At 39.6% G+C, this 12,464-nt stretch overlaps 1 long non-coding RNA gene across 1 annotated transcript; it reads left to right on the top strand.

The window, feature by feature from the left end:
• Window positions 1-9,199: 9,199 nt before the first annotated feature.
• LOC111261274 (uncharacterized) lies at window positions 9,200-11,587 on the top strand. The gene is made up of 3 exons (XR_002680891.2): window positions 9,200-9,239; window positions 9,636-9,913; window positions 11,352-11,587. It is a non-coding gene; the product is annotated as an uncharacterized LOC111261274 (long non-coding RNA).
• The last annotated feature ends 877 nt before the right edge of the window (window positions 11,588-12,464 follow it).

The raw sequence follows: 12,464 nt of genomic DNA, 5'->3' as shown, positions 1-12,464 counted from the left end.
TCAACCAATCCCACGAACCTTCGTATATGCTGTAATTATCATATTTTAGCGAGTCTTACTCCTAACAGTGTGTGGAGCTCCGTCAAGCTGTCAATGTGCAGAAGTTGCATTTGTGTCTGTTGTTAAAGTCTCATTATTGATTTCTAAACTCCAAAGCGTGCATCGTTATGCAAGCTTTCAAAGATAGGTGGTAGAAGCTTACGTACCATAGAAAATATCAGAATGAAAACCGACCGAACTTTGAGATAACAGATAGGTAGAAACGGGATTAAAGTAACGCGTTAGCTATCACAAAACAATACTTTGCAATAACAGTTTGCGTTTTGGTTCTGGCGACTCTTAAGCGGCAGCGTCCTCAAATTGAACGCCATTTCTTTGGCACATTTTCAATAAGAAAAGAAGAATAAACTAAGACTAAGGAACGCTTATTGCAAAACCGAATTTGGCGACAAGTAAATAAGTTCTTCTAGAAGACGTTGCGTTTCCGACACCTGGGATACCGCGTATCGAGAAAATAATTAATATCATGGTAAGAGCAGCGGGCTTGCAAGCAGAAAAATCCATCGCTAAACAACACTCTCTTTTCACTCCGTTCCGTCCGGTTCTTGTACGGTCGAATCTCGTAGCGATCGACAATAATTATAGTATCAAGTCCAACATCACTATTCCAACTACCCCTTTCGGAAACAGAGTCTGCCCCCTTTTTCTTAGCTGCAAACAAAAAAGGGCGTCTAGCTTAGGGTACCGCATTCGTACAGCCTTTTCGGCAACAATGAACATCCACATAACGTCGCGTTCACAGAGCAGCTGCTACTGCTACTGCTGCTCTGTGAAACGTACGGGCTAGGGGCGCTATTTAGCTCGTATCGCTTTTAAATATGCGCTTCATTTAAATTATCGGTTATATCAAATCTGCGGATACAGAACCGATAGCTAGGCCACATGTGAATACATTGCAAACGCGACCCACTATGGCTACATAGCCAATGTGTTGGCAGTTGTACGGCACGATCCTTCCCATTGATTAGGACCTAGAGAATGCTAGCAGTTCGCGTAGCAATTCTTTCACACTATATACATCATGGGGGGTAGCATGCGACGGGTTACGCGACGACATTTTAGTATTGTACCGTGATGATCATATACACAAATACATATATAACTCTTATTGGGGCTGCTTGTTGTACAACAGTACATATAGAACGATAACTAAGAAACAAGAACTATTCTACTGTTGGTGTAGCACAATATTTTATAAAACCTATTGTATAGGAACGCCAGTTTATATAAAATATGAATATATCGAGTCATCTACAAAAGCGCCGGCCCCCTTACAGAAGGAAACGGCAGAACCTCAGGAAATTTCGAACAAACTACAGGGTACCAACTGCAGGGGGTACGTCGTAGTGCTGGCGCCGCGAATGCTGCTCTTGAGTGTACTAATTATGGCCATGCCGTTTTTAGTATTAATAGTTTTTTTGATTTACCAGACCATTCGGTTCTATCCAAGCTGCCTTGTAGTTTACGATGACAATTTCAAATGATAATCTGCTCAACATAGATTCCATACATGCTTGAGCCATCCAGGGTAGAGACCCTTGAGACGACAAATGGCCTCATGAAACGACGTTAATTACTTCACTGACTGTAGAGCCTAGGACAACGCCCTGACCTAGCATCTTCAGTATATACGATTGTTGACTAATCTATCATTATTGAATATTAATAATAAGAAAGTGTTTCTCTTCGGGAAGGGAAATAGAAAATGGGGTATCAAAACTGCTTATATATTGCTCTCCTAAATGGGAATGTAGAACTCCTGGCAGATCGGCAAAACCCCAGGGGACGGTTAACACATTTGGGGTGAACCCTAATTTGATTGCGATAAGTAGCAACGAAGGTGTGTCGCAATAAATGACCGTTGCAGCTGTCAACTGACATTCCGAGAGGCTTTCTCCAATCTTTCTGTCCTTAGTCGGCAACGCTGTACCGGACGCTAGGTTCTCTCTCTCTCTAGAGAGAGACCTATGTATAGAGGAAAAAAGTGTTTTTTCAACAGGGTCCTTCAGAGCCGTAAAATTAGTTTATAATAAAACGAATCGAGGCAAGGCATTGATTCCCGACTAACACAATATAAGCACGTATATGACTGGATTGAATTACTGTGGATCCTTCAAAAACATCGAGCGAAATGATAATGGTTTACGCCTGTTGTTGAAAATCGGAGGTATGAAATCGCGTGGACTACCAAACACCGCGGCGAAATACGGTTTATGATTGGCAAAACTCGAGATATTGTGACAACATGCAAAAATTAGAGATATCTCTGTGTAAAAATGCCATTTTATACAATGGTATTTTTTATTTATTTTTTTTCATTATATTATATAATATAATAATAATAATAATATAAATATTATTATATTTATACATACAACTGGAAGGGTTAAATTGCGTGAATAAGTTGTGAATTTCGGCGACTATTACAAAGATGTTTTTTTAAGGCTTATTTAATCGAAATTGAACTTAGTTCGCTCATTTCATCTAAGAAATGATCTTCTCGACTTGCGCAAATTTATGGAAAAATCAACTCCTTTGGATCTCCAATAGTCATAAAAGTTCCCGGATTTAGAGTTGCTCATTTTCTGATGACATTTTCTTAATCAATCATAATAAGGAACGTAGTATTGAAGATTTGTTTCTAGGCATTAAAAAAAGCTATTTTCTGCAAAATAAACTTGTTACAAAATATTGTTTTTTATATCAAGTATAGGATAAAAATTATCGTTATTTCTGGATCTTCTTATGAGAATGCTGTCAGGATATAGGTTTAAGATACCTGGAATTGGTTTGAAGTGAACATTACTTTGATTTGACAAATTTACTGCTGTGCGATATAGTGACCCTTTTTCCGTTAGCGCCGGATTCGGGACATTGACACAAAATATCGTCCTCTGCAGCAAGGACACTTGATTGTCCTTGGTTCTACTTCAGACCGAAAAATATGTCGATAATTTTATTGTGAGTAACAGAATGAAACGCGGACCAAAAGTCAAACCGGATCACATCAACATTATAAGTATGACGGGATGTTTCTGGCTTGAATGCAAATTTTAAACAAATCCTCTGTTTCAGGAACTCCTGTGAACAGTTCATTAGGGATATAAGTTGATGTATCGCACCAGCTTTGAAGCTCTATTACATTTAGTGGTTTTATTTAGTGATTATCTCGAATATCCCTCCGACACGACGTATCCGATAAAATTGCACCTAGTGGCCTAGGCCATGTAAATAAATGTACATATCGTCTTTTTGCAAATTGTTGAAAGCCCAAATAGTCCGGTTTACATTGATACCTATAGCAATATTGAACCCTCAACGTTGGTATTTTAGAAACAGAGAGGATCGCCGTTGGGCTAAATAACTTGCTCTTCTGGCTGGTCCAAGTAGTCACTGTAGCTTTGTTTGTCAAATCGACATTTAAAAATGTTGCTGGATTCAAACTTTAGCTAAATACTAGCGAACAAGGATATCCGATCCCTGTATTGTATTGTTACTAGGTGGGCTGTCGGACAGCTTACTTAGCTTAACATCTAAATATGCACACTGTTTTTTTTTTTTGGTAAACAGATAATGTATGTTTCTAATAACGAGTTTGTGAACAATCATTTTCAGATACTTATATAAAAACATATAATAAAAGATCGATTTTCGTTAATCTTCGTTAGGCCAGGCACGCTGGCAGCGGCAATACGAACCTCACCTTAACAGAAACATTTCCTTTACTTCACCTTGGTCTGGTTGTTTACAGAGGTAATTAAAAAGCTAATTTGAGCCCTGTTCCACAGCTGTCTGCTCCGTCCATATCTGCCCATCAATAATCATGCGTAAGCGCTTCTCTTACTGACGAAAAAGGACCGACAACACTATACTAACGGTAACAGCAGTTGTTGCAGAAAATCGTTCTGGCAGCCAAGAACACCTTTAGGACATAAGGCTTGCCACTGTAGACGGTTCCTGCCGATACGGCATCCTGAAACCCTGTACATGACGACGTCAACGGTTGCGTCCCTTATGCAGTAAGTATGTGTTCTTCAGCCTACTTTTGGAAAAAACTGTTTGGATCACATGCGCTATACACGCATGTGCAAATGTAGATGTAATGTTTACTGACAGAATGGAAATCAGATGATTTAATGTATAGTTCAGCTAATAGATACATCTAAGCTTTTGCACATAACAGATTGTTGCACTAGCCTATAGAAAGGATGATAACAACAAACATTATTGTTATACGGGTTGGCTTGCATAAGGCGCATTTGCTTGTGCTCAGGGCAGTGTACGCGCCTACGCTAAATAGGACGGGCAGCAATCCTGCCGCCAGAGTATAACAGTGGACAGGCCGCATATGCCTGGGAGTCTCACGATGTGTAGGCAATCACTCCTGAGGGTATGTTTACCCTCTAAGTGAAAAGAGGTCACACGTACGTGCGTTTGCTAAATGCAGATTCTTTTAAAGATAGTATTTTTGTGGCATATTCGGTCCCTCGGGAGACGAATGGTCTATCACTAAAGCAAATTAATAACAAATGTTAGTGACAACAGGCATTTAAAATAAACACGTTAATAATTGCGAGGAGCAATCACTAGTCATAGGGGCCATCAAGAACGCCATCAACTCTCTAGCGCTAAGCAAGCTAGCTTTCGAGCTTTTTTTTTTTTTATGGTATTTCCATGGCGATTTGAGTAACATTTTTGTATATCGCCGAGTTTTCTAAACATCCCAATGGTTTTAAATATATTTTTTTTTAATATTAGACAGTATTTGTAAACATTGTGACAGACACGAGGTTTCTTCTTACAGAACCTCACTTTACTTGCGTAGAAAATTAATCCAACCAACAGCCTATTAGCTTAAGGAAAAATATGTAAAAGGATTTGTATTCGAATGGCAGGCATGAGAAAGAGTACCTCTAATCGTACGAGTAGTGCCAAATTAAAGTCACAATAGGATTTGCAATGTTATGTATGGAAAGTCGGTGTTAGATGCCCGTGTGTTTCAATTTTGTTACTGAATTAAATAGATTATCACGCTGTTCATGTTGAGCTTGGCCTAGTTCCAGCAGGACTCGTAAGCAGAGAAGATTCATTTCCAAGCTGTTAGTGACTAGAATAGAAATCTGTCGGAAACGAGACTGTCGACTCTAGAAACTTATAAACGTTGACACATCAGCGAGTGGGCGTCTCAACTAACTGAGTATTTTCTCGTCTGTGTTGTAACATTGTAAATAGCGATTTACAAAACTTTTTCCCCTGCTGAATATTGTGCTGCTGGTGATGTCTTAGACGGCTGGCTGCACCTACGGTCTGAAAAGTCGGGGGTCGCTGGTTCAAGTTTCTGACGACCTATACAATATGACGAATGTGATTAACTTTAAACCAAAAAACTTGTCGATGTGGTTCCCCTATATATATCAGGAGAAAGCAGATTAGCTTTATATATATATATAATTATTAATTAATATATATATAATTATATAAAAGTATAATTTAGAAGGCACATGTCTTTATAGTCGCGGTTTACGGTATACATACAGGGCTAGAGCTTAATTACCAAGCATTCAAATAATACGCTTTTGTGACGATGTGGGGATACGCAGTTCTAGGGAAGACGTATAACAATCATAACTTACAAATATATTCCTTTAATACTTCTTTAATAATGCCCACTCTTTTAACGTTATCTTAGCATAGATGTTATATGTGATAGGCCTATAAGAACTTTAGCTCAGATTTGATCTTTGTATTAACTTAAATTTTCTCTTCTTGAACTAATCGCCAAGCATGCAGTCGTAGGGTTTCGCGCCGTGTACATATATATATATATATATATATTTCTGTTAACGCGCACACACACTACAAACATTAGGTGAATACAAAAAGTAATTCTTTGTTAGATATATCAAGCTTTAGGGGTAGTTGACTTTTGTCGCCTATACCTAGCAGCTTTTGCGGCTTTGGTTGTCGCTTATTACAATCGTAGCTTTAGTATTTTTCCGATCACCACGTATCATTTCATCTGCGACGCCTGAAGGATACCCTCGCTCTATCAATTCTCTCTCTTAACTGATCAATTTTGCCGATTGTTTCGCTGAAACTAAACGTTTGCTAAATGTCGTACGATTTTTTGATTCTAAGTAATCCACAAATTCAAAACTCAATAAGCTTCTAATCCTTCCTGCCGGTCTGTTGCTTCCTACGGAGACTGCAGCATTGCGTGCAACCCCGAAAAGGGCTTAGCATTCACATCAGCTTATTATGCTATAACGGAACCAACGGCGGCCAGCCACGTTTCCACTGACACCTTTTTTTTCCCCAGCAATTCGTCTGCCTTTGCACGTGTATTTTCGAGCTTTTCGTTACAGATTTCGCGTGTGTTTGGCTTCTCTGGGAGGTGCGCTGCAAAAAAAAACACCAGCTCGAAAAGGGCACCCTCGACTCGCACACAACTTAGAAGCGTTGATGGATAGCGCGATGGGGGAAAAGCTCGACCTGTTCCGGTGTTTGCTTACTGCGCCCCCGAAGCACGTAGCCGTTCGGTGACAGTGTCAATCATCCTTCCCACCAACTCCTTCTTCGCGCGGTTGTCAGATAACCGCCCGTTAGTTTTGTATGCTGTTTGCCTCAAGCTACTTCGATGACGCTGTTGACGGCAACAACGACGCGTTGTCTGTGATCAGCCCGCGGAGATGGTCGACACATCACATAGCGTTTTCGCGGAGCTTCGCCACGGTTTAGTCCTTGGCGTCTCGACCGAAGTATAAACAAGATGTTTACATACTGGATAAATCAGCGAGGAGCCCGCAGACTCCACCTTAAGCGACGAAACAGGCTTTTTGTTCTGGTCTTGACGACCTGATGTCCCGGTTCTCGGTGACATTTTAGGAAAGGCACGCCAGAAGTGCAAAGTTGTCGATTTATGCGGTCTTGACCAGTTAGCCCACCGGCGGCAGCCGTACATCAGCTTCACGTGCTTCACGATTCTAGTCAATAACATCAAAACAAATCTCCAGCCGACTGGGTAACTGTAGCCCAGTCGTTGGCGTTCATATCTATAGGGTATCATTGAGGCTGTGTATCTGGTACATGTTCACTTGATTGCTCGTTTGGGTTTGTTTCTAGATATCATTCCAAAAATGAATCGCTTACCTTCTGGATGAAAATAAAGCAAGGATCCGATAATGTATGTCTAACATCGGCAAAGAAATGTCGCCAAAGCTTTCTGACATTAGCTAGCATTATTGTGTCTTAGCTCTTATAACCTTTTAGGTGCTGTCAAACAGAAAGCAGACAAGTAAACATTAGGTCTGATTTAAAATCAAAAGCTCATTGGAGAAGTTGAAATAAAGCTCAGCAGACAGTAATATTAATGACATTTTATTACTCGTCACAGTTCTGTAAATTAAATCAACTGCTTTACGACTAAGAGATGTAACATTCTAGTTAAACGCTACGAAAATCAAAGAGACAAAAATAATTATTTCCTAATTAGCTATGCATTCTTTCCCTTGGTGGCTTTGGTTGTTTTGTAACCTCTCGAGGTTTGTTCTGTGGTTTATTGGTAAGTTAAAAAAAAAAAAGTTATGCATCCGCATTTTTGACAAAAAAATACTTGAGATTCGATTCACAGCATTCAACCCATCAGGAGTGTTTTTGACACTTTTGATTAGGACAGCCTTCCCGATTCCCTTGTCGGGTGTATCAGAGTGGTGCAGGGTGTCAAGAGTTCGATTTCGCAGAAAACAAGGCTCGGATCATGAATACGTTTCTTTTTCTGCTCAATAGAAATGGTTTAAGCAATTATGGAGGACCAGAAGCCCTAATCCAAAAGTATACCTTGTTTTACGTCACACAAATGAACTTGGCATTTTGCGTAAGTTTTATTTAATTTAAGTTACGTAAGTAAGTTTTATTTAATGATCATGTTTCAGCAAGCATGAACTTATGGTACGCCTATACATTATTAAAGCTGAACGGATTAAGATAGTTTGGCTTCAGGAGGAATAACTTCGGGAGCAAATTGTAAGGATCAATTTTAAATGTGTTTATTAATTAATGTGCATCAGTGAAAACATCCTATCTGCCCCTGCCTTGGACTGTAATGATTACGAAATTGAAAAATAGTAAAATATTTATCTGCTATAGTAGTTAAATGTTTTGAAAACGTTGGAGAGAAAAGTGTCCGGAGAAAGACGAGCTTATTAGTCATGTCTGTGGCTGTCACAGATCTTAGAAGTATGATAAATGATTCGTCGATAGCGTGTATCTATATACCACACCTAAAATCCTATTCTAGAAACCTCTTATATATATATATAAGAGATGAGCAGAAGCGTTTTATTCTAACAGATGAGGAAGAGCTCTAGGCTGTAATCGCTTCGCTACTGATAAAAGGCCATAACTGCCGTTTTAACAAAGCACACAGCTATGTCTAATGTTCTATTCTTAATGAGGAGAAGAACGCCAACTATCCGTTGAGTTACACGACATGATGATAGCAGAAATAGTTGTGCCGAGACTGACTTCTAAGTCTTTCGAAAACAGAGGTTAGGCGAGCGCTAAGCTTATCAATCACAGTTATGCTCTATCTTTTAATCGGCTATTTACCGTTCTTAGCATAGAACGTCTGTTGATGATCTCTCCCGTAGGCGTCGGAGCATACTCAACCCAGCTTGCAGTTTCATCTTCTGATGCGTTGTTATTCTCGTTTTTTTTTTAGAAAGCGTATGTATCGCGTTATGCTCATCAGTTCCGTCTGAGCCGCAAATCCTATTTTTGCCTTGTAACGTGATCAAAAGGTTCAAAACAATTGTAAAACTTCCTGATACCTCTAGTTACATATTATATGGCCGCTGCATGCGGAACTTCTTGTTGGCATCCCTTCGATCTGATACTTCCGGGGCCCTACTGTCCGTATGTATAATTCAAGTACCTTTACAAAAGAAAAACGAGCTTCATATTTTAGCTATATGAACTCGCGAGACAGAACTGTGTTTGCGTATGAAATGGACTTAGAAATTCGTATGGCTAATATCTATTTAAAATGGGCATTCATAATGGAACAAAATGAGGCACGAATTAGAGTTACATCATTGTAGTCAACTAAGTAAGATAACTTTATTATTTCAGAGCTGACAGAAGAGATCGTACGTAACCTGGATACATGCAGGTTTAGCATCGTGAGTATATATATATATATATATATAATATAATGATTACTTAGTGTGGTAAAGATCATGCAAATATTTTTCCATTAGCAGTTACTATTATGCCTACTAGGGTGGGGATAAATACAAACCGAGGCAAACATCCAACGTTGAGGTACAAACTACTTACGACCTCCGTTTGCCTCTACACTTCACTGTTTAAAGTCCATTAGCAGTAACCACAAAATGACTGAGATATTTCGCCATGCCAAAAGCGCAAACCATGTAAGATGGAACTCGGGTGTTTAAGGAATTTAGACGCTTGGATGTTCCTCACACCGTAGCCACCGTCATCTGCTCGAACTCAATGAATTTAGTCATCGCACTTCTACCGACTGTTTATTTAAATGTGTCTTGTTTTGCCCACAGGTTGCGAGTGTTTCCCTATACCGTTAAGCCATTGTATGGTATGCTATAATGTGTATCGTGCCGACTTCATCATCGGTAGTAATAGGATCGCATGCCTACAGGTTGGATAAGTGGCTGAAGAATTGAAAGCCTGGTGAAGGCCTCGCTGTGACGTACATCCGGCGTACGTCCATGTATTCATCGCATATCGAGCCCAGAATATAAGGTTACGCTTTGTTAAACCGATGCGTCGGTGCATCGCAAATATGCTTGCAGCGCCGTCGTACGCCATAAGTAAGGTAACGTTTCTATAATGTTAAGAGAAAAAAAAACGCAAGACAAAAAAGGTTGTCTGCTGCAAGCCTATAGTCAGCTAGAAATAACTCAAGTAGAAAGATACTTAAATGCCCTTTATGCGTCTTAAAAAGCTAGCTAAGAAACGCCTAGCTAATTCTAATTGACTGTACTGTTTGTTTGGTTTAAAAAGAAGACCTACGTGGTCACAGCATTGGTTTGACTTAACTGTTCACTTCAATTCAGAAAACAAATTATAATAATTCATATAATAAATTAACCGTAATTACGGCAGTCGCCTGGATTTATTTACTGGACCGTGTAATTCGTTCCCATAGGACGCGTCATGCTAAATCGGAGAAGTATCGGAACTATTGTCCCTTTAAATGAAGGCAATAGCTACGATGGTACTGCGGTACGAATCGCCGTACTGTCATCACCAATATTCGCTCAGTCCAGCTGACTTCGATTGGCAGATCGATGACTCGGCTGATCTTCAGCCCGACTCTCTTCTTGTCATTTGGCTTTTCCCCGACTTCGTTTCAAAGTCTCCCTTTTATGAACCAATTTACTTTAAGCATCTTGATTGTACCATTTAATGGTGACTGGCTAAAGGACCAAAAAAAAAAGACGGAACATGAGTGTTCACTGAAAGAAAAATAAAGAGAAAAAGACAAATGCTATTTAAAACTATTACTTAGAAAATCCCACAGTCGCGCAAACGCTATTGCTCGTTCATTATTGCGTTAGAGGAAGCTCAGCGCGTTGGCCAAATATAGCCGTTCAAAGTCGAACGATGACTTTTAAAAAAAGCACGGCTTGCAAACAGAGATTCACTTGTCCTGAACCTTTGATTTGTAATTCCGAGCAATTTAAATTTGGCAATTCCTTTGATAATTGTCTAACTTTGTACAAGTAATCTAAGGGTAAACCATGCAAATGTAACCGCCTGTGTTGCCAAATGGATGATCAACGTAATAATACTTTAAGAATCAATTGCTCAAACTCCTACGAGGGAGCTTTGATGAGTTCTAGCTTTCTTTAAGTACCATTGAATTGGAGCGAGATACGGTAGAAACGACGGTGCTTTACATGTAGTAAGCTACTGAAAGGCTCGTTTCACTGATTCAAAGCATTGTTGACGTAAAGACCCTGCACACGAAACTGTAACTTGACTCAAGTTGGAAGAGAAAGAAAATCATATAGACTACGTCTTGTGTGAAATACCCAGGATAAGGTAAATGCAAGCGGTAGTTTTTGAAATGTCTTTGTAAACAGAATGTGCGTAAATCCAATCGCGTATTTACCTACGGAAAGCTTTCACCAAAGATATGGTATACATATTACCCTCGTTTTTTACGCTTCTAATATGTGTTCTTTTTAGGTTTAACTCATCTGCCGTATTTCTGCTACGAGTCGTTTTCTTTATCTCGATTTTTTCAGTGTCTAACCGTGTTGCGTGCCATACCTGCCTGCGATATGGAGAAATAATTTTAAACAACTCAACAGAAGAAGGCAAACAAGAGAGAGTTGCGTATTAATATTATATCAATGGGACAGTTTCTCTGTGAAACCGATGTTCATTTTTATTGCGCAGACGACACTGTCGTTTATATATTTTCCCTATCAGGTAATGATTAAACTAACGATATACAATCCTATCGTTATGACCAGTGATGCTGAGTATACATTTGTTTCTGTCGGCGACAGTCGAAGACGGTTCATTCCCTTTTGACTCACCAGCGTTATTAAACCGTATACATAAATTATCTAATTATTCTAAGTTAATGGTCTTGAGGCAAGTTTCAACGGCGATTCTGCTCACAGTGACGGAAAACTAATGTTATATTTATGAAATTTACATTTGACAGCAATAGCTTAACACAAATGCAAAATCGTCCCGTCTGATTCGTCCATAATGGTGCGCTCGAGCTGGAGCCCCTAGTGGCCTTTAGAGCTTGTACCCATTTGCGCAAACCCCAGTGTTCACTTTCACGTAAAAAGGCAACGCAAATCGATACTTTAATATCGGGTAGTCACATCGTGTACCGCATGATAACTGAAAAAGTATGAAAACAAAAGCTGGTCAGAAAAAGGTATGCCTCGAAGCTTTAATGACGTTGGTGGTGACTGACAAAAGTTGGATTTGTTGAGGCAATGAACAATGTGTTATGCTCTACCGATAATACCTCGGTATATCTTATTGATTCCGCCGAATTTGTTCGCTCCATATTGCTTGAATCAATACGTACTTCGCAGACGTCGGCAATTACATCGTGGTTCTATAGCGTTTCCTGCCAGCTTCTATAGAGTTTGCTGTGATAGCTATCTTAATTAGTATGGCGTTTGAATTGTCCGACATTAGATGATATTGCTCAAAAATCACTCTTCAACCCACGGGCTGGTCTCGAAACAACTACGACGTACTCCACGTCTTCAAACAGAAGTTATAGAGCTTTCAAACTTAATATCGTATATATCCATTTATGGGGCGCACGTGTTAGGGCCTCCACGCACAAAAAACTGCTCAGGCGTAGTTTCCAAAACACAAGGACA

The sequence above is a fragment of the Varroa jacobsoni genome, unplaced genomic scaffold (genome assembly GCF_002532875.2).
Source record: "Varroa jacobsoni isolate VJ856 unplaced genomic scaffold, vjacob_1.0 scaffold_541, whole genome shotgun sequence".
Lineage (NCBI taxonomy): Eukaryota > Metazoa > Arthropoda > Arachnida > Mesostigmata > Varroidae > Varroa > Varroa jacobsoni.
Note: the sequence above shows the minus strand (reverse complement) of the source record. Positions and strands in the feature narration are given on the sequence as shown.